At 47.9% G+C, this 22795-nt stretch overlaps 1 long non-coding RNA gene across 1 annotated transcript in view; it reads right to left on the reverse strand.

Moving 5' to 3' along the window:
• Positions 1–6666: 6666 nt before the first annotated feature.
• The window catches only part of LOC126539712 (uncharacterized), a 91897-nt gene continuing 75768 nt past the window's right edge, over positions 6667–22795 (reverse strand). The window contains exon 3 of the long non-coding RNA XR_011892675.1: positions 6667–6753. This is a non-coding gene — a long non-coding RNA (uncharacterized lncRNA). The remainder of the gene's footprint in view (positions 6754–22795) is intronic.

A 22795-nucleotide genomic window follows, 5' to 3' on the forward strand; every position in this document is an offset into this window, starting at 1 on the left:
ACACACACACACACACACACACACACACACACACACACACACACACACACACACCAAACCTAAAGTGTCATTACTAGAGCTTTGTCACCCACATCATTTCAGGTTTATTTTGGCTTTCCTCGAGCTTGTCAGTTGAAATTTTATTGGGGCTAACAGCTTACTGCATCATTGTTGGCGCGTACGTGCGCGGCTTTTAATTCGAAATTTCGCTTTATATGTGCAAATTCTGACAATAAGAGGACAAGCGCATTAGAATCACTAGCGGCGGCTGCCTCATGCGTATTTTCTCACTTCAACATTGTTTTAAAGTTCCACTGTAAACAACATGCACATACACAACTTATTTAAATATAGACAGATGGCAGTTTATTATATTTTTTAAAGAGATAGAGGTCGCCAAATAAAAATTACTTCTAAAGGTATGCATAGCCTACGCCTAGACAATGAACATGTTGCTTTAGGTTGATCTCGCTTCAAATTGATTTGCTTGCTTTTCTGACCATAAAGAAAATTGCTATACACTTCAGTGAACCGTTTGACAGAGTCCTTCATCAACGGTGTGTGAAATTCACGTGAATGATGTGTCTCAGTGTTGCTTCTCTTTCAGTAAGCAATGATAAAGACTCATAAAAAACATTTCTAATAATTTACAACATTTATTAGGGATGGAAACATCGTCACTTGCTCGTAAAGGTCCTAAATATATTTAACTATCATGCACCAAGATTTAAAAAAGAGCGGTGCGTTACTCGAAGAAACCGTAGTGCATATTGCTTCCAGTGCAGTGGAGTAGCTGCCAGTAATGTTTTCGCTACTGGGATTGAATTAGGTAACTGTAAATCAATATTTAACTGTAGAGGGGCTATACTAATTACCAAAAAATCAAGGTAGCTCACTCACCTGGTATTTATCATATTAGTAAGGTTTCTTTGCCAGTCAGAAAACATTGTACGCGATCAGTACGTCGCTTAAGACACCGCAGTTGGATGACATTTTGGCGTGCCTACAAATGCTTTATTGACACTTCGAAAATTAGGACAGTACTTCGCGAGTTAGATAATTAATTGTAATAAGCGAATTTAATCTCAGTAACGAAACAATTACTGGCGGCTGCTCTGCTGTACTGGAAACAATATGCACCAGGTGTTCTTCGAATAACGCAACTGCTGTATTTTTTAAGTGATGGTGCATGATAGTCGGAGAACACTCAGTAAGTGAAATCAGGCCAAGCCGGATTCACTCGAAATCAGACTCAACAGGAGTCATGCGAAGCAGCGCTTATACTCGGACTCACACACAAAAAATAGAGAGAGAGGCTGCATTTTAGCTGGAAAGGCGAAGCACTAATACTGATTGCCAAGTATACGACAATTACACGAAGGAATATTGCACCAGAGACGACTGAGGCTGTGGAATTGAACTGTCTCCCACTATGAGGTCTTGTACATACTCATATAACGCCGTCACTTCAGCGATCACTTCTACGAGGTCACACGAAGTTTTTCAACTACATACATACATACATACATACATACATACATACATACATACATACATACATATTGTCCCGAGCGAGCTTGTGACGCTGTGGACAAAAGGACGTTGGGAGGTGAAGAGGAGGTTGAAGTGTCTCGACGATCGGTAGAAGGTGTTACCCTGGCTACTGAGCTATAACCTTGTAACTGTATATATTTAAATAGATATATTTTCTCCCCGTAAAAGTTTGCTGGAGGTGCGGGGTACTCACGCCACAAACTGGCCCTGTTTATACGCGCAGGGCGTCAAATCAGTTCAGCTGTTATGGCTACTGACGCTGCCTCCGCCGCTCAGACACCAATGGAAGTAGTGCTAACCCAACTACGTCACACGGGAGTCTTCTAGCAAGATCGACGCCGAACACTGGCTGACGTCGTATGAACGCGTCGGTCAGCACAAGTGGGATGCGACACATTTGCTGGCCAACGTGATCATTTAATTGGGAGGAACCGCGAAGGTATGGTTCGAGAAGCATGAAGCCGACATTAGACGCTGGGACTCCTGCAAGGAAAAGCGACGCGATCTTTTCGGAAAACCTGTGGGATGTCAAATGGAGGCCAAGCAAAAGCAGGTGTCTCGTGCCCAGACATCAACCGAATCGTACGTCGTGTATATTCAAGACGTCCTGGCTCTCTGCCGTAAAGCGGCCGCGGACATGCTGGAGGCCGATAAGGTTGGACACATCTTGAAGGGCATCGCGGACGATGCGTTCAGCCTCCTGCTTTGTAGGAACTGCTCAGCGGTTGAGTACATCATTTAGGAATGCCGGAATTTCGAGCAAGCGAAGAGCAAACGCATCGTACAACGCTTCGACCGACTTCCGAATACGGCTGCCACTTCCTCCTGCAACGACCCTCCTGTGTCACATTACGACCCTCCGGCTTCACATCCGCCTACAACGCCAAAGTTGACACAGGTCATCTGTCACGAACTTGACTCTACGGCTCCAAGTTCTCACTGCCCCCATACACCTGAGAACATGACCATCCCGCTCATTCAAGCTGTTGACCGCCAAGAAATTGCAAACATGGACATCCAGTCTGCCGTCCGCCCACGTCCCACCATTACCGCTCCTGTCATTGCCTCTGCTGCAACTCGACAGTCGTTCTCGAATCGACATAGGAAACCCTCTGAGTGGCGAACACCGGATGACAGGCCAATTTGCTTTGCTTGATCCCTGGTTGGTCAGATCATCCGCCACTGCCGTAGTAGCCGCTGATACTCCTCGCCTCGACCATATGCTGATCGATGCTTTCACCGAGACCCTCGGCCTCCGTCGCCCCTCCCTGAACCATGCCATGCCGGCCTTCCCTCTCGGGGAAAAAGGTAGCCGTCAGTCCCGTTCACTTACACCTCGACGTCCCTCGTCCCCATCCTACGTGGGCCGCTTTTCGGCAAACTAAGCAATGCAGCCCCCGGAGGTGAGGCTGCATTGACGACTCGGACTGCAAAACCTCTGCGCACCTCTGCTGCTCGACCGAACCATGTCGAAATTTTTGTTGATGATATACCCGTTGAAGCCCTCATCGATTCTGGCGCTCAGGTGTCGGTTGTGCGATCAGATCTTCGTACCCATCTCCGTAAAGTCCTGATACCTGTCGAGGCACCTGCCGTCCGAGTAGCTAATGGCAGTACAACAGCCGTGATGGGAATGTGCACCGCCCGTGCTACCATTGCCGGCTGTCCAGTGTCCAGTCCTGTTCACCGTACTGGCAGAGTGTCCCCACGAAGCGATTCTTGGAATCGACTTTCTGGTTGCCCATTCAGCACTTATTGACAGTGCGATCGGCACCTTTCGCCTTGAACTGCCCCATTACTTTGCCGACCCGACCGTTCGACTTTGTTCGACTGGAACCTGACGCTGCGACTTACGTCCTCATGTCGCCTTCTCCACCACTTCAAGATGGTCTTTACCCTCACTTTGCGATGTCCTCCTGGCCCGTCAAATAGCACTACCAAGCTCAACTGTAACTCTTTCCAACAATCAAGCGTGGCTTCCTCTTCTGAAATTTGGTTCGTGTCTGCAAGTGCTTCCTGAGGGTGTATCTCTCGCTGTCCTGTCCTCTTTGCAAGAATGTGGAGTAGCTGCTCTTATGCCCGGACCACGATTCGACACTGCTGCATCATCTGCCACTCCCACTTCACGCAACGAGAAGTTTACACAAATGATAGCTACTGATTTACGACCTGCTTACCCCGACGCCCTTCGCCGCAATTCTGTTGTCCTATGAAGACATCTTTGATTTTGGCAATTGCCCGCTAGGTCGAATCGGTGTCGTCACCCATCCAATCCACAATGGCGACGCTCCTCCTATACACCGGCGGCCCTACCGTATGACTGCGGCTGAACGCCAGGAGATCCAACCATATGTGAACAAAATGCTCTCCAAAGAGATTATCGAGCCTTCCTGCAGTCCATGGGCGTCACCTATGATTTTGGTTAAAAAGAAGGACAATACGAGGAGATTTTGTATGAATTATCGTCAGCTCAAAAAGATTACCGAAAAGGACGTGTAACCGTTTCCGCGTATTACGCTCTGGACTGCTTACACAGTGCCAGTTATTTTTCGTCGATTGATTTCGCTCTCGCTACTGGAAAATCGCAGTAGATAAACGAGATCGTGAAAAGACCGCCTTCGTCACACCAGATGCTCTCTACCAATTTAAAGTGATGCCTTTCGGACTGTGTAATGCCCCTGCTACCTTCGAGCGCATGATTAACTCTCTTCTGCGTGGATTCAAATGGACCACATGCCTCTGCTACCTTGATGACGTCATTGTTTTCTCACGAACGTTTGAGAGCCGACTCTCAGCTATCCTTGCTGTTGTTCGGTGAGCTCGCCTACAACTCAATTCTGCAAAATTCCCTTTCGGCCACCGCCAAATACGAGTACTTAGTCACTTGGTTGACGCTGCTGGCGTGCAGCCTGATCCTAATAAAGCTCGTGCCGTTGGTGAATTTCCCCTTCCGCGTTCTTCTACCAATGCCCGGAGTTTCATAGGGCGGTGCTCCTATTTTTGGCGATTTATCCAGAACTTTGCCAAAATCGCTCGTCCTCACACAGACCTCCTCAAAAAGACACTACTTTAGTTCGGGACCCGACCAGGCTGCATGTATTTTCAACGCTTATCAATCGCCTTATCAATCCATCTGTGTTGGGTCATTTTGATCCTCACGCCTACACAGAAGTTCGCACTGATACCAGCGGTCATGGCAATGGCGCTATCTTGTCCCAACGACAGCGGGACACCAATCGCGTTATCGCGTATGCTAGCCGTCTTCTTGTGACTGTAGGGCGCAACTACTCCATTACAGAACGTGAATGCTTGAACCGATACAGATACCTGCGTTTTGTGGATCTCCAACTTCTCACGCATCGCCGACGAGCTGGGTCGTGACCCATATTCGCGATTTATCATCGAACGCCTTACCTCGGTGCAACAGGACGTTTCCCTCCGTATGTTTGTTCTCCAGGACGGGACCTTATACTGGCGCAATATGAATTCATATGGGGCTGAACTGCTTCTTGTCGTTTGCCAGCATCTGGGCTCGACAATTCTCTCACAGTTACATGATGTGACCACTGCTGGCCATGTGGTTGTCTCCCGTACGTACGACCGTGTGCGCAGGCAATTTTTCTGGCCTGGGCTATAGCGCTCTGTTCGAAGCTACTTCTCTGCCTGCGAACTTTGCCAACGCCGCAAGAAGTCTCCATTGTCTCGCTTTGGGCAACTTCAGCCTATACATATCCCCAGTGACCCATTTTGCCACTCATGTGGCTCGTTTTCTCGTTCATGAACTATCCTACATCATTGTGCCCCACGTCAGCTACTCACTAATAGAGGCCGCTGTTTTCTTTCTAAGGTTGTCGACGAACTTCTTCGCTCTTGTTCCACATCCCACAAGATCATGACAGTTTACCACCAATAGACAAATGGACTTACCGAGCGTGTCAACCGTACACTCACGGACATGCTCTCCATGTACGTGTCTGATGATCACCGGGATTGGGACTGCACCTTACCCTTCGTGCCCCTTGGATACAATTCATGGCGTCATGATATTACTGGTTATTCTCCGTTCTATTTAATAAATGGCCGTTATCCACTCCTGCCTCTTGACTCGCTGCTGCATTCCGATGCCAACACTACCACGTTCTATGCTCACGACGCCATTGTTTGCTCGGCCACAGCACGTAGCATTGCCTGTGACCGTGTTCTGGCGTCTGAGACTATCCAAAAACACCGTTACGACAGTCGTCGTCAGAAAGTTCATTTCAGCCCTGCCTGACTTGTCATGCTTTGGTTACCCTCCCGTCGCGTCGGACTTTGCTAAAAACTACTGCCGCGATACGTCGGGCCATACCGAGTTCTTCGCCAAGTCACCAGCCTCACATATGAGATATCACCTGTGACTTCAACGTCTTCTACACCTCCAAGAACTGATATCGTGCACGTTTCGAGACTAAAGCCCTATAACTCGCACACTGATTCGACACCCTAGGAAGCATCGAGACGATGCTTTTGCCGCTGGGGGTTAATGTCACTCGCGAGTTTGTGTCGCTGTGGACAAAAGGACATTGGGTGGTGAAGAGGAGGTTGAAAAAGTCTCGGCTATCGGTAGATGGTGTTACCCTGGCTACGGAGCTACAACCTTGTAACTGTATTTATTGTAAATAGATATAGTTTCTCCCCGTCACAATATATATATATATATATATATATATATATATATATGTAATAGTGCAAGGAATAGAGGCACGTTGGAACAATAATAACGTCACTGAGGTTTCTTCAGCAGAGTCATGTTATTTATCCAACGTGCTTCTATTCCTTGAACTACATACATGTATATATATAAATGGGGTTCGGAGAAGCTGGTCGGGCCCCAGCGCCTTCCCCTCTCCAGAAAAATGAAAACTCTCCGCCTATGGTCAGTTGTGTAATCCATATGTAGTAAATGAACGTGTAGTTTGCCTACATATTCTCGAATTGTATTCCCATGAGTAATTGAAAACGCGGAAGACGGGCGGGCTAAATGTCAGGCTTCACATAGTCGGGCAAATTAGTTTTCAGATACGTGACAAAGAGAGCTAACTGCACAACTACTTATTTTCCTACTTACCAAGCCTGCGGATGTCAAATGGAAGTCATCAAACGAGTTGAGACAGCCAGGATAAGATGACATGGTTATGGTCTGGCCGGGTACAATGCGACCTGCAATTAACGCAGAAAGGCGTCTACATTAAGAAGAAACATTTTTTTTACCAAGGAGTTTCAATGCGCATCTCTGGGCGTGTGTATTTGAAACACTACGATAACGCAAGTCAAAACTTGCACAGAATTCCATAACACAAGATATAAGGAAGTGCTTCTCCACTCAACGCAGATTGAAAAGGCAGTGCACAATATATTTGGAGACTACTTTAGGCAATTTTAGAAGACGGACAATTGTATTTAAAGCGGAGATGCATATGCATACAGAACAGGTATTTGCAACTATTGTGTCCAAACGGAACAAAAACAACGAAAGAGAAAACGATATTTTTGACTGGAACCAAAACGTACCCAAGATATTATTTTCTTTTATTTCGGAGTATAACCGAAATATTTTGATCGCTTTTCGGCTCAACAGGAAAGCCGGCAATCCGTAATAACCGATGTCACACGAAGTCAGCAGTAGCGCTTATCCTAGGGCTCTGCATAAGCGCGTATTTCAGGCCGCAATACAGCGAGCTATAGCCGTTCGAGCGCTCCACTAATCTAAGCCTGCCACTCGGTGCACTAGCAGATCAGCATCGTAGAAAATTCCAAGACTTTCGGGCTGAAAAGTTTATCGGTTTTCCACAGGTAGAACGCTTTGTTACCGAAATTGTATCGTTAGTTTGCGTTCGTTTAAGTTGATTTTGTCGGAACAGTGGTCTTGCATTACGGCGAGCACGCTCGATGATGCGCACTTCTGAGATCATACTCAGTGCCTTGGCTGAAGACGCTGATCATGATCTCAGAATTCATAATTCGTCTATTGAGAAAAATACTGTTTTCCTTACGTTGATTCGAAAATACTTATATGCGAAGCAAAACCGTTATGAACCGTTGCATATACATGTTTTTACAGCGAAGCTGGGAGCCTCACGGTGGTCACTGGTTCATCAACGGTTCATCGATGCAATGGTTCATCTCCCTAGTAATGAAGAGGTTACAAGCACTGAGCAAAGTGAAACGAACTGTGTATAATTCATTGGAATCAGCCATATAAAGCACAGAACAGCACATGTTCCAATAAAGAACAAGCTCAAAAGAAGCATCAATCACCTGCATTGGCTGATACCGCCGTAAGCAAGCAAACACACTAGCTCAAACCCCCGTAAGGCAGTCACTACAAGCACTCAGCAATGTGAAGCGAACAGTGCATACATTCATTGAGGTCAGCCATAAAACATGCAGAACAGCATACGTTGCAATAAAGGACAAGCTCAAAACAAACATCCGATACATTGGCATTAAGCATTGCATACGCCCCTAAGCAGTTGTAGTGGTAGTTTTGAAGCAGCTTCTCTGGACATCCACTTTCGCAGGATCGTGATGGCGAGTCAACTATTTTCATCCTTGAACAGATCAGGAACGGAACTTTTTTTACTAGAACGAAACTAAAAGCAGAGTGAAAAACATTTCGTTCTGACACCCTCTCTGCAGCCCGTTCTTAAATATCTCACACAAGACTTTAAATGACGCAGAAAATTTATTGCAACAGCTACATAAATGATTCGCTAAGTTTAGGACAAAAATGTATGAAGTTTATTTTTATTTTATGATTATTCCAGTATAGATGTCATTCAAGGACGTTCGTGGGCGAACAAAGTACTGAAATTCATTGTAAACGCACATCACTTCAGTTCGACAGAAAAGAATATGTGTTCTCTTTACTGCGGGAGGGCGCGGTGGTGTGCAAATAATTGGTCCAACGCACAGACCTCTGCTGTAAGCGTATCACGTTAGCGCACCTGCAGTATCGCAGATGCGCTAACGTGAAGATAACGATTCTCTGAGCGACCTGGCAGGCTGAACGAAGGTAAGTCGCACGAAAAAAATATAGAGAATTAATGCAAAATGAAATGCCAGATCAATTGAGAACTCGGGCTTTTATAGAGTCACGAGCGCAACATTCCATTGATGGAATCACATCATGGCGCAAATATTCCTTTTCTAGCTGACGCCGCTTTCGTCCTCTGGTGCTTTGTCTAACTGTTATATGGAAGGCAGTAATGCTAAATACAATAACACTTGCTGTATTGTGGTCGTTAAAGAGAAAGAAGCCCGAAACGGAAATAGAAAGACACTGAAACGGTGGTCACAGGGTAAAAAACGTAATCTCACGCACTAAATACAGAATACATATTTCAAAAAAAGAAGATAAGCACAGCGGATAATATAAGTTGTAAACTGTTACACATAGCCGCTGTCAAAAGTTTGCTGAAATGGGAACCTGACCAAAGAATATATTTTCGAACACCTGAGACCACACCCGCTAAAAGTGCGCCGCACTATACTGTACAATACTAAGATAGCAGAACCTATAACCATGTTGCAAATAAGTTGCTGGGATATTAAACAGCAGATAACTAATCGAATATGACGTGATGTATGTCTCTTCAGCCTTCTCTGTAGCAACTAGAGCTTACGAAGATGAAGCTGCGATGTCGGCACTCAATTGTTACCCTCAAATCTTTTGCTCACGTTACCCACAATGCAAAACCTTCTTGAAGTTCACGTTGGAGGCACTGCTGTCATTGTGCTGATCGACACAAGTGTCCACCTCTCCATTATGAGCATTGGATTCAGACGACGAAACGAGAAGCACCTTACTTCTGCATCAACATGAATCGTTCGCGTTGCGAATTGCAACACTGTTCCTATCACCTACGTCTGCATAGCAACCGTGACAATAGCCGACCACCACACTACTTTCCTCTCCGCCGTAATTTCTCACTGGCCACGCAAGCTAATTCTCAACGTTGATGTTCTCGTCACGTATTCGGCTCTTATAGACGGCTAACTTGAGTTCTCCATTGTTTGTTTATTAATTGTTTATTTCAGTGGCTGGCTACAGCAGTGAAGCCCTGACGACAGGCCACTAGTCCTCACAAGAGCACTAACATTATAAATTATGAAATCAGAGCACCATTTCCAGCAATATTGCATGGTAAAGTAGACAAACAAAGAATGAGTTTGTATAAGATACACAAAAATATGTGGTTGCTGCATTCAATCACGTCAAGCATCCAACACTTTAGGGAAACTCATGATGCACGCCCAGCAGCTTAAGCCTCTTCGGCTTCGTTCGACTGCCGCCCCAATTACTATCATATTGTAATGTTGTAGTGGTGGTGAAGAACGCAGCACCAAAACTGTGAATCACGAAACTATTGGGCGAACAAAAGCATAAGTACACTCGAGCACAACGATAGCAGCGAGCCCAGCCGGTGATCGTCGAAGTCTGATCTACGATTGAGACCCGCCGCCTATTTATCCATGATTCGTCGACGGTTCCAGCGTAATCGCTGGCACTGGCGTGCTTTCCAGAAAGTACAACACAATTAGCACCGCGCATACAATTTGAATACACAATTTCCCGAGAGAATATATACAACGGATTGAATCGGCTCTAAGAATTTAGAATGTCCTGTGCATGCAGGTGTGGCTTGCGCGATGCGACAATATTTTACATTTATTAGCCGCTTACAGGAGAACTATAAACGTGGACGCGCATAAATGTAAATTGCATGCTCTTCGAAAGCATCATCCCGATGCTACAGGCAGGAAATGAAATGGAATGAGTACGCTGAACAAAAGAAACTAGCAAAGTAACAATAGAAACATTAACTCCGAAAGTTCGTTAGCGCGCATAGAATGGCTTAAGGCGCAGCACGTGGACGACTTATTGCGTAATACCTTTTGGCACGACCTCTTATTACAGTGCGCCAACACGTCAAATGATCTTTATAGGTCCAAAATTACATCCAAGCAGGTATTCACTCACTCCACATCGGCGTATCCTGGTTCATACCCAAACATGGTCGCCGGGCTAGTATTACATATGGCCTGATGTGAAGTTGCGCAGGCGGGTGAGCTGTTGGAATTCGGGGCGCTGGAGATCGGCGTTAACGCCCAGGTTGTCTTCGTCCGTGCCGTGCGGAAGCACAGCTTGTATGTGACGTAGTTGCCAGGCGCCTTCCGTAAACTAGCTTGAATGGCGTAATTTACATTCTTTCCTGCACGGCCATGTTGTAAGCAAATGTCACGATACGGAAGGACGGTATTCCACGGCTTTTGTTTGACGTCGACGTAGATCGCTAACATGTCAGCGAACTAACATGTTTAGTCGTTCCGTAAGACCATTCGTCTGCGGGTGGCAGACCGTTGGTCTCCGTTGACTTGTCTGGCTATATTGCAGGATGGCTTCATTAAGCTTCGCTGTAAAATCTGTTTTCCTGTCGGTGTTCTGTCGGTTCCCAGCACGGTGCTCTTGGCAAAGGACTTCGATATTTCCGCCGCACTGCCTTTGGGCACGATTTTCGTTTCCGCCTAGCTGGTAAGGTAGTCGGTGGCAACGAAGATCCACTTGTCTCTCGACGTTGACGTCGGAAAGGGCCCCAATAACTGGCTCTGGTTTAATAGGTTTATCCGGTGCCTGAGGGTGGTTCCTCAACCAAGACGAGCTTGAGGTGATCGATAGAGATATTCTCCTGTCGGTCGTTTAAGACCATGGTGAAATGTTTGTCGACAGGATGAACGATACCGTATGGACCGCCATAAGGGCGTTGAGGGGCTCCCATACGTAGTCAAGGCGGATGAAAACACAAGAGGACGTCGCCTGCTCCTTGGAAATATGCGAGGCGTTACGGTGCTGCTGGAAGCGCGGTTCAACAGCACGGACTGTTCGGAATGAAGGTCGCAGCCTGTTGATGTAGTCGACGGGGTCAGGGCACGGCGATAAAAGCATCTCGGCAGGCGTGGAGCGCAGATCTTGCTTTAGTGCAGCCCAACGACAGCACAACTAGTGGTGGTGATGTGTACCAGTGAATAGGCGTCAGGCTGCGCTCTGAGCGAGGTCTTAATAGAGTGGTGACAATGTTCCACATTATCATTCGCGATGGGGTGATATTCTGTGGTGTATATGCGAGAAGTGCCTTGGAGGGTTAGCAGGTTATTGAATAGTGCCGATTCAAACTGGCGTCTTCTATCGGTTGTAATAGTAGATGGTGCGCCGTATCGCGAAACCCAGCCCGCAACGAGCGCATTTGCGATTGTTTCAGTATGGGCGTTGGGTATAGGGAAAGCTTCCTGCCGTCGGGTAAAGCGATCTACCTAGGTTAGGAGGTAGGTAATCTCGTTTGATGGTGGCCATGACCCCAAAATGCCAATGTCTACCTTGTCGAATCATTCAAATTGTGGAGTAAACGAGCCGAAAAGAGCCCTTGTGTGTCGGTGAAACTTCGATTGTTCGCATACCAGACAACCACGTGCCCAAGCACGGACGTCCTTGTTGATGCTTGACCAGACAAAACGTTGTGTCACGAGACGTTGCGTTGCCGTGATTACAGGGTGCGACAGTTCATAAAGCGACCAAGAAAGGTGCGTCGGAACTTAAGCGAAACAACTGGACAGGGGTTCACATGGACGCACCATAAAGAATAGGGACGGCACAAAGTGGAAAGTGGACATCACGCATATGTTACGCGCCAGGTTTCTCACGACGCGCAATTACCTCTGTGTCGTCTTGTTGCTGGGCAGCAAGTGTGGAGAACTCGATACTAATCGGGTTGTTGTCCGTAGTGATGGCAGAGGCACTGCGCGAGAGCGCGTCCGCTGCGGCAATTCATTCAGTGCACTTGCCGCATGCCCCTCGTGAATTCCGCGATGAAGGACTGTTTGCCGTGGTGAAAATTTGGTAAAATTGGACCGGACGGCGAAGGTCAGAGGTTTGTGGTCTGTTTTAAAGTGGAACTCCCGACCCACGAAAAAGCGTCTGAAGTGACGTACAGCCATGTACTCTCCGAGTATTTCTCTTCAGATTGTGCTGTAGTGGGTCGCCGTGGATGAGAGCTGCCGAGAAAAGAAGGCAAGGTGCTGCCAGATATTATCCACGAACTGTTCAAGCACCACTCACACTCTAGCATCGGACGCATCGCTCAATAGGCAAAGTGGGGCTACTGGTCTCCGAGGGACGAGAAGGGTTGCCTGAGACAGCTTGGTCTTGAATATATTGTTGCGGGAAGAAAGCAGGCCCACGAGTGTAAAATAACGTATATTTACAAATGGTGTATATGGCGCTCAGGCAACTACCAGACTTCGTCTTCCTCTAGTCCAATTCAACTTCTTCCTTCACTTCACTGTAACAATATGAAAAGCGGTTAGTGCTTCTGGGCACCTTCTCGAGTTCAGTAGTTTTGTATTTGTTGCCCTGTGGCATGTCCGTTCGGAGCCAGAGAAAAGCGGCGCATTGGTGGTGGTAAGAACTTTATTTTGTCAACAGAAAGGATTTGGTTGACTTTAATGGGCTTCCAGGGTGCGTGAGATGGCCGTGCAATCAGTTCCTCTAGTACCACCTGCTATGGTCGTGAGGCCCTGTCTGCCGGCGACTTCCAAAGCCCCGCTGATGGCCTGCAGTTGAACCGCCGGGTCCGAGCTGGACACCGAATCCTCCCACTCTTGCTCGTGAGAGAGTTGCCATTCTCTTTTCGGTTTTAGATTGTCGCAATCGAATAAAATGTGTTTTAAATCTGCCTTTGTGACCCCGCAGAGCTTACATTCGGGGGTGTAGACTCCTGGGTAGGCCTTGGAGTATTATAGGGGTTGGGGAAGGTGTTAGTTTGTAGCTTCCGCCAGGCTACTTGTTGATGTTTATTAAGGCATTTGGCCGGCGGCGGGAGCATCCTTCTGTTGTTTCTGTAATATAATGTTATCTCGTGGCAGGTGGTCAAGGTCTCTCTGGCCGACCTCAGGACCGGCTCGCCCACTGCCCGGTTGACGAAACCTCGGGCTAAGTTAGTTGTGGGATTGCTTGAATGACTGGGCTGCCTCACATCGAGTGACGATTGTACTGTCTATCACTAATTTCTATATTCTTCTCACTAGCCGTAGGAAGCGTTAAAGATTCTTCTACGGTTTTGGAGAGGTGGCGAATAAGTCCGGCGAAGAGTTCTTGCTATAACCCGCGGATTAGGAACCGAATTTTCTTCTTCTCAGTCACCTGCGGATCGGTGTGGCGGAAACGTGGGGTCATCTCTTCCGTAAAAACGGTGATGTTTTCGTTGCGCAACCACACTCGTGCTTGCTGTAGCTGTTCGGCCCTTCCTCTTCTGACGATGCTCATGAATGTCGTTAGGAATTCGCTGTAGAACAGGACCCACGCCGCTAAGAAGGACTAGACGTGGAGAAGTTTGTCTTCAGCGTTCCACTTGTTGTAGGCTGACACTCTTTCAAATGTTGCCATGCATGTCTCCGGGTCTTCCGATGAAGCTCTAAGGAAATCAGGGGGTTCCCTTGGTAGTTGAAGCATGATTCATGTAGGCGGCATTGTGGCTGTCATGGAGACCTTTAACATTGCCTTCGTCTTTCTGGTATTCTCGTGTATAAGTTCGTTTTCCGAGGGCAAGTTTTATCGCCTGAGGCTTGCTCCACACACCGGAACGGCATTGGTGTAGCCTTCGTGGTTCGAGCTTGGATCACGGCTTTGAGGGGGCGTACGGTACATGAGCGCACAAGCACAATCACTGGATGTCAGGTTGTATTGGCATCAAACAAAGTAGCGAAACTGTGCATCACGAAAGTAACTCTTTATTGGGTGAACCTGTGCCTACAAAAACTTCAGTGCCCTTCCACTCTGTAAAGACGGATGACGAGTGAAGATGTGAATGTGGGCCCCTTATTGGCGAACTGCACCTCCGTGGTGGGTCGGCCCGGTATTGCACTATCTTCGCAATTGGCCCATGTATAGGGAGTGCTTAACGCCTGCTTCTGCTCAGCCGTGGGTGGGACCCGCATTGCACTATTTTCGGGATCGGCCCACGTGTGAACAATTGTTCATGTGCACCGATATGAGATCAGCCAGAACCTAGCCACAAACAGCTTCGCTGTAAAAACAAGTGACACTCAAAGCACAACGATAGCGGCAAGCACAGTCGTCGATCGTCGAACACTGATATGCAGGTCAGACGCGTCGGTTATTTATACATGACTTGTCGACGGTTCCAGCGTAATCACTGCTACTCACGTAATTCCACTAAGTTAATACAATTCGCGTGGCGCATACGCTTTGATTATACAACGTCCCGCGGCAACACAACGGTAGGAACATCTTGCACCAGGCAATTACATCTTACATTTGCTAGCCGATGGCACGAAAACAATAAATATTTATGCGTGTTGCAATAACGACCTGTCGTCTTCCCTGCACGTTCCTGATGGAGGGTCTGCATCACTTCGCTGCCCACTATTCAGCGGCAGTGTGACGCCACCATGCAGAACGTAGTTCTGAGTTTCACAGACTGCCGGTCTTACGTCCCTGTCGTAAACTTCGGATTATCCAAGTAAATTGTACTGCAAGGAATTTCCCTTGCCGATATTCAGCCTCCAGATGACCATCACCAGGCGGCTTTTTCCGCTGACACTTCATCCAAGCATACAGTTCTCAAAATGTGCCTCTTGCGCTGATCCCATCATTAAAAAAAATTATTCCGTCGCACTTTTTACCTTGCGCAAGCCGAAAATCTCTATTATCATTTCTTTTCCTAGAGAACTGTTTTCGACTTTAACGATTGTCCCATATGTCAGACGCTCGCTGTCAAGCACTTTAAGGATACTGGACACGCTGGTCGTGTTCACCGAAAACTATACTCAACATCTCCATCGGCGGCAGAACTACCTTGTTGCAGAAAACTTGTTTCATACTGAACATGTGACGTACTGTGCAAAAGACATCAAGGGTTGGAAAAAGAGGTAATAGCGCTGGCATAGCTGGCAGTCTGCGCTCTGTGTTGTCTCTCTAACAGCACATTATGTATTTTGTGCAGTGCGTTACTTGTTCTATTGGTACGAGAAGTAAATCAAACAGAAATTAACGACATGCTCGAAAAAAGCATTTTATTCGTTTTCGAGCCTCTGAGCGTGGGAAGAAACTAACCGACGCCAGCAGCAGCATGGGTTTGACCTGCAAGAGTGCACGGCGCAAGGTATTTTCTGCGGCCCAGCGGGTTCTGGATATCATTTTATGCGTTCAAAGCAAGATAGCCATCTATATCTGGCCAAATATAAAATGGTTGAAATACTCGTTCGTGAGTTTCTATATGGATAAACGTACATGTATAGCATCTCCGTCAGTGTCGGGTTAAGCCGCTCAGTTAGTCCATTAGTCTGCGGGTGATATGCGTTGGATAGTTTGTGTACGGCAAAACAGGAACAGAGAAATTCTTCAAAAGCGCGGGACAAGTAGCTGCGGCCGCCATTAGCGAGCAGCTGCCTCGGCACGCCCTGACGTAGAATGACGTAATATAGCACGAAATCAGCAACGTCCGTAGCGCAGCTTGTCGGTAGTGCTCGCGTGATGGTGCAACGCGTCGTATAGTCAGTCGCAACAGCGACGCACCTGTTGCCGGTTTTAGACGTTGGAAAAAGGACTTGGAGACCGACATCGACTCAAGAGAATGGTTCGGAAGGGACATCGATGGGGTTTAGACGTCCAGCGGGTAATACAGCAGGTCGTTTGCGGCGCTCACAGAGTGCACAAGAAGCAACGCAGCGGCGCATGGAGCGATACAGGCGGTGCCAGTAAAAGTGGCGTCGTACACGGTCGTAGGTACAGGACACATCGAGGTGGCCGGCGGCAGGTGCTTCATGGAGGTGCTCGAGAACATCTGTCCGGAGAGTCAAGGTAGGACAAGCAAAATTTCCGCACCGTCAGAGCGAAACTTTCGTCAGTACAGAACGCCGTTGTGAAGCACGAATGCGTTGACAGCGGGTTCAGGATGCGTAGAAGCTACGCGTAAAAAGTCATCACGGCATTCTTTATTGCGAATGCCACGCAAGTTTGAAATGGCCTGGACGCAGTAAGCATCAGTATCGTGAACATAATGACCTGGACCGTGGACTGGGTGATGAGATAGACAGTCAGCGTCCTTGTGTAAACGGCCAGATTTGTATAGAACAGTAGAAGTGTATTCGTGGAGCCGCAGAGCCCACAGACCCTGTCGCGCAATCGGGTCTTTCAACGATGAGAGCCAGCACAGGGCATGGCGATCAGTCATAACGAAAAATGGACGACCATATAGGTAACGGCGGAACTTGCCTACTACCCAAACCAACGTCAGGCACTCGCGTTCCGTGATATAAAACTTCCGTTCTATTGGCGAGAGAAGGCGGCTAGAGTATGCAATTAGGTGCTGTGCATTGTTCTGCTGTCGAATAAGAACAGCTCCTATCCCATAGCCACTGGCATATGGGTGAATTTCAGTAGCAGCAGATGGGTCGTAGTTACCCAGCAAACAGGGGGCGGTTAGGTAGCGGAAGAGAGTGGCAAAGGCGTCGGCTTGCGCATCGCCTCATGAGAAGCAAACATCTTTTTTGAGTAGGTCAGTGAGCAGGTGGGCGGTGTCGGCAGAGTTCTTGATGAAGCGACGGAAATAAGAGCGTAGTCCAACAAAGGTTCTGACATCTGTTGATGACGGCAAGGGAAAATTTATGGGCAGCGCGAATCTTCTCAGGGTCGGGTTGAACTCCTGCGGCACTGACAAGGTGCCGGATAAAAATAATCTGGCGATGTCCAAAGTTGCACATGGACGAGTTGAGTTGCAGGCGGGCACGTCGGAAAACATCAAAATGGCTGACAGGCACGTAAGGTGACTTACATAAGTGGGCGAAAAAACTGTCACATCGTCTAAAGAACACAGGCAAGTGGGTCATTCATAGCCGCGAGGTAGAGAGTCCATCATTCGCTCGAAGGTTGGCGGGGCATTACAAAGGCCGAATGGTATAACCTTGAATGGATAAAGGTCGTACGGTGTTAGGAAAGCGGTCTTTTTGCCGTCCATGTTATCTACAGCAATCTGCCAATAACCAGAGCGAAGCTCTGTGGACGAGAAGTGCTTGGCTCCACGCATGAAGTCCAAGGTGTCATCAATATGTGTCAGCGGGCGACGTCTGTGCACGTTATCTCAATCAGATATCAATAATGGACGGAAAAGCACCAGCTGCCATACTTCTTAAAAAGGACAGCTGTGGACGCGCACGGACTACACGAATGTTCGATGACGACATTAGTCAGCATTTTGTCCACCTGATGCTGTATGAATTGACATTAGACATGTGAAACGCGGTACGGCCGCCTACGTGTGCGATTGGCGTCTCTAGTATATATCGGGTGAGTGACCACCGACATGTGACCTAAAGGACGGCCATAAAAACCAAAAGTGTCGTGATAAGCCTCCAAGACGCGATGTATGTCAGCAGCGTGTGTAGGAAGAATGTCAAGTGCGATCCTCTCGTTTAGGTTGTCTGGTGTAGCATTGGATTAGGCTTGGTATAAAGGTCAGGTGCGATCACCTTGCTTTGGCCGTGTGGCGCAGGATTGCATTGAAGTAAGTGGCCTGCGAATGATGCTGGAACTTACGCGCAAAATAGAGATATGTTGCAGTCATCGATAGTCGAGATGTCGGCCAACGACATGCCTCTTGGGATACCATGTGCGAAGTGGTTAAAACTGAGGAGAGGGTGTGGTCCGATTGTCAGACATGGTGAGTAGGTTGTGCGCAATAGCCACATTCCTTCCAAGCATTACCTGAGCACTCGGACACACAACATGGACCCCGTTAGGAACAGGCAGAAATGAAGTGGGGGTAACGTAGTTGGTGGCTGGCGGTGGCAGGCGGGTGTCATCGAGGGAACATCAGCGCGCTTGTGTTTCTTGTGGAATGTTGCAGCAGTGGGACAGTTCAAGTTGAATGCCGCCAGATGCGCAGTGAAAGAGGGTGGAACAAGATGATAACAAGTGTAGTCTTAGGATGATATCGTAAGGGCACTGTTCCAGAACTGCAAACAAAACAGTGGTAAGGTGCCCTTTGATGCTGACACGAGCACTGCACATTCCGAACACAGCAGGCACTCCTCTGTCGGCGATGCGGCAGGCGTGAGCACTTTGTTCAAGCGGTGGCGCAATTGAGCACTCATCATAGATAGTTGCACACCACTATCTACAAATGCCGGAATGTTTACACGGTTGCATCTAACGTAATTGAAGTTTTGTCTGGTCGGCAAAGTGAGCCGACCAGAATAAGCTAGACCAGACTGCTGACGCCAGAATGGCGGTGAGCAACTGGCCCATGAAGAGTGGCGTCGGCGTTGGGTGGTTGCTCGTTAAATGAAGGCTGCAGGTGGCGTGAGTTCAGTGCGCAGCTGTAGTAACCACAGGTCGGTTGCACAACTCAAGAAGCGATACGTTTGCGGCAATGGCGGGCAACATGACCCATTCGTCGGCAGGCAAAGCAGATCGGTCGATCATCGGCAGTTCGCCGTTCGGCATGATTTGTATAGTCTGGAGGGTGCCGTTGGATAGGCGAAGGATAAGGGCCATCAGCAAGTCGTGGAGTTGAAATAGAGCAAAGGGAATAAAGTCGGAGATGTTGGAGTTCTTCGCGGATTATTATTTGGAGAAATAATATTATAGGCAAGGTGTTGGGATCAGTGACGCGTGAAGAAAGAGTGGCAGATGATATCGTTTTAATTCCTGTCACGTTTTCTGAAGTCAATGGTGGCTGCGTTCTGCTATCCTCGCATGAGGAAGTCGCAGCTGTGTTCACCAATTGGGTGAACGACGTTGGCAAAGTTGCAATGTGGCGGCTCTTTGCCTACGCGTTGGCACTCATACCGCCGAATGTCGCACATTTACACATTAGAAGATTGACAGCGTCGTCAGCGATGTCGTTCAGAACATGCCCGACCTTGTGGTACTCGTGCATGCCACTGTCAGCGTTGCGGCACCGAGCGAGCCCGTCCTTTATATAGGCGACGTGTGATTCCGTGGACTATTCTGCAAGAGTCGGTAGGTCTTTCTTAGCGGCATCCTTTCGCCCGAATGAACAGCCAAACACGACCTTCAGCGTTTGCATACACGTTTGCCAGTCCGTAAGTTCATCTTCGTGGTTGTCCAACCACACCCTAGCCGTGCCTTGCAGGTAGATCACGTTGGCGAACCTTATTCTTGCATCCCACCTGTTGTGCGTTATCTATAGATATCTATAGCGGCTCCACAGCCACTGTAGTCCTCCATAAAGAAAGCAACAAAATCCCTATAAAGAAAGGCGTCAGGCAGGGAGATACGATCTCTCCAATGCTATTCACAGCATGTTTACAGGAGGTATTCAGAGACCTGGATTGGGAAGAATTGCGGATAAGAGTAAATGGAGAATACCTTAGTAACTTGCGCTTCGCTGATGATATTGCCTTGCTTAGTAGCTCAGGGGACCAACTGCAATGCATGCTCACTGACCTGGAGAGGCAGAGCAGAAGGGTGGGACTAAAAATTAATCTGCAGAAAACTAAAGTAATGTTTAACAGTCTCGGAAGGGAACAGCAGTTTACGATAGGTAGCGAGGCAGTGGAAGTGGTAAGGGAATACATCTACTTAGGACAGGTAGTGACTGCTGATCCGGATCATGAGAGTGAAATAATCAGAAGAATAAGAATGGGCTGGGGTGCGTTTGGCAGGCATTCTGAGATCATGAACAGCAGGTTGCCATTATCCCTCAAGAGAAAAGTTTATAACAGCTGTGTCTTACCAGTACTCACGTACGGGGCAGAAACCTGGAGGCTTACGAAAAGGGTTCTACTTAAACTGAGCACGACGCAACGAGCTATGGAAAGAAGAATGATAGGTGTAACATTAAGGGATAAGAAAAGAGCAGATTGGGTGAGGGAACAAACGCGCGTTAATGACATCTTAGTTGAAATCAAGAAAAAGAAATGGGCATGGGCAGGACATGTAATGAGGAGGGAAGATAACCGATGGTCATTAAGGGTTACGGACTGGATTCCGGGGAAGGGAAGCGTAGCAGGGGGCGACAGAAAGTTAGGTGGGCAGATGAGATTAGGAAGTTTGGAGGGTCAACATGGCCACAATTAGTACATGACCGGGGCAGTTGGAGAAGTATGGGAGAGGCCTTTGCCCTGCAGTGGGCGTAACCAGGCTGATGATGATGATGATGATGATGTTGTGCGTGCTCACACATGCATTCATAGCGACCCAATCTTCTAGGTCGACGTCGTCAGTTCTTAGAGTGTTCCTGGATCTTTCGGATACACCAGGACAATGCTTGGGGTTGTCGCCGCTGGTGCAGGTCCCACCTTCTCCGTTATGATTTTAATACCAAGGTGACGACCGCTGCGGAGCTCCGTGGTCTCTAGGGAATACCCCGCACTTCCACCAAATTGCCACGACGAAGAAATGGTCAAGCGAAGGTGTAGTTACAGGCATTTACAAATTGCAGCAACGATGGGTACACAACATGCCGGAATAAGTCGCGCGCTCGTTTCCCCAAATCTTTGCCTTTGCTCATCGCAACACTATACCCGACTACTCTGTAACAACGTACGCAAATAAATCCATGTTCACCGGCAGGTGCGCGTAGCCATTGCTTGTGCGATCGAAGCACAGTCATCTTCTATTCTGTTCGGAACGATGCAGTCTCGTGCTATTCAGAAAAAAAAAGATCAGTTTTGTTACGCATATTATTGCACCTTTAATGTGTACACGTCACTTTGACGTGGTGAGTTTTTGCAGTTCTTAGAGATCGCGTGACGGACAGGCGAACTGTGTGAATAGCAGAGGGCTAATGGTGAAAATGCGTCGAATCACTGTTATGTTGTTTGGGTTGGTGGCGTTGGGATTTTAGATGCGGCGGCACGAAGCCGCGAGTGACAGACTCCATTTCTTGAGAACAACTCTGGCGGCCACGACTGGCCTAGCGTTTATTAAAAATGTCGGATTTGTAGGGGGCGCTAGGAGATACATAACACGCCCCTTCTTGAGTGACGATTACAACAATAAAACACGCACTTCATGACGTTCAGTTCTGAAATCTGGCCGGTGGCCGTATGGGTCTTTCAGCCCTTGTCACGTATGTCGAAGCATGTCTTGCTTCTTCAGGATAGTTGTGAGGTGTAGCATCGTTGGCACTTGTCGGCCCCGATTCATCCAGGGTGTAGTCTTCTGCTGTACGAGTGGCTTCACGGACCACCTGAGTGCGTGGCCTCAGGTGCACACGGTTACGCACATAAATTGCTCCACTTGTAGTTTGCACTGTGTAGCGCCTTGGTTGAGGACAAACCTGTGTGACGACTGCTTTTTTCCAGTCATTCTTGTGTCTCACCCACACAGGTTGATGTTTCTTCAGAGGTGGAAGTATGCGAGTGTGGTTGTCTCCATATCTGTGCTGTGCACTCTGTCTGCGTTTGAGGAGCTTCTGATGTGCATCTGTGGGGTAGTGTGGTTTCAGATTATGGGGCAAGGTCGGTATGAACGTTCTCAATTTCCTGCCCATAAGCAACTCTGCTGGGGAACATGCTCCAATGGTTGGGGTGGCACGGTAGTTGAGAAGACCCAAAGACAGATCTTTGCCATCGCTGTGCGACTTGATCAGCATGGACTTAACAGTCTGTATCGTTCTCTCGACCTGCCCATTGGACCTCGGGTAGTGGGGTGAGGATGGTTCATGAGCAATATCCCATTCTTGCAGGAATGCTCTGAATGCCTGCGAGTCATACGGTGGTCCCTGATGAGAGATAAGCACATTGGGGAGTCCAAAACGTGAAAAGATGTCCTTCAGGACTAAAATAACTGAAGTTGCCGTAGTGGTTTCCATACGTTTCACTTCAACGTACTTTGAAAAGTAGTCAACAACATGGATATATGCATTGCCTTGACAGTGAAAGAAATTAACGGCCAACTTTTCCCATGGTCGTGCTGGCAGATCTCTATCAAGCAATGGTTGCCGAGGGTTTGCCTTCTGGGTGGATTGGCAGGTGTCGCAGCTTGAGACAAGGGTGGCAATGTCCTTGTTGAGTGTGGGCCAATAAACACTCTGGCTTGCTAGTCTTTTACAAGCCACTATGCCACGATGTGCCTGATGGAGTTTCTCAAGAACATCAGCCTGGAGAACTGCTGGAATGACAAGCCGTTGACCACAGCAAATGAAGCTGTCTGAGATAT

Source organism: Dermacentor andersoni, chromosome 2 (assembly GCF_023375885.2).
Source record: "Dermacentor andersoni chromosome 2, qqDerAnde1_hic_scaffold, whole genome shotgun sequence".
Taxonomy (NCBI): domain Eukaryota; kingdom Metazoa; phylum Arthropoda; class Arachnida; order Ixodida; family Ixodidae; genus Dermacentor; species Dermacentor andersoni.